This window comes from Phalaenopsis equestris, unplaced genomic scaffold, assembly GCF_001263595.1.
Source record: "Phalaenopsis equestris unplaced genomic scaffold, ASM126359v1 Scaffold000134, whole genome shotgun sequence".
NCBI lineage: Eukaryota > Viridiplantae > Streptophyta > Magnoliopsida > Asparagales > Orchidaceae > Phalaenopsis > Phalaenopsis equestris.
The window spans coordinates 3,216,380-3,216,746 of NW_018164576.1; positions in this window are offsets into that span (position 1 = coordinate 3,216,380).

The window sequence follows — 367 nt, forward strand, 5'->3', positions numbered from 1 at the left end:
CTTGATTTCATAGCATGTTTACCATATGGATGTGTTCTTCTCTTTAAGACGAGCATTTTAAGAAAATAATCATTAAAATCCATTAAGAAATGAGAGAGATCTTAAGCTTTTAAAATGGACGGCTCTCGGTTAAGGCTATCGGGGACGATGAACGGATGTCGTCCATCTTCGCGTATATTGAATGAACGGCGGAGATCAAGTCGGATGACCATCTGAGACGATACAACGGGACGTGTGGCAGCTGAGTCAGAAGGCGGCGTCGAATAGGGGCGCGCCGCGTGGCTTTTCGGCGGATCCGAGGATCCAGTCAGCCCGCAGTTTGAATAGATAAATAGGATATTTAAAAAATTTAGAAAATAGCTATTAA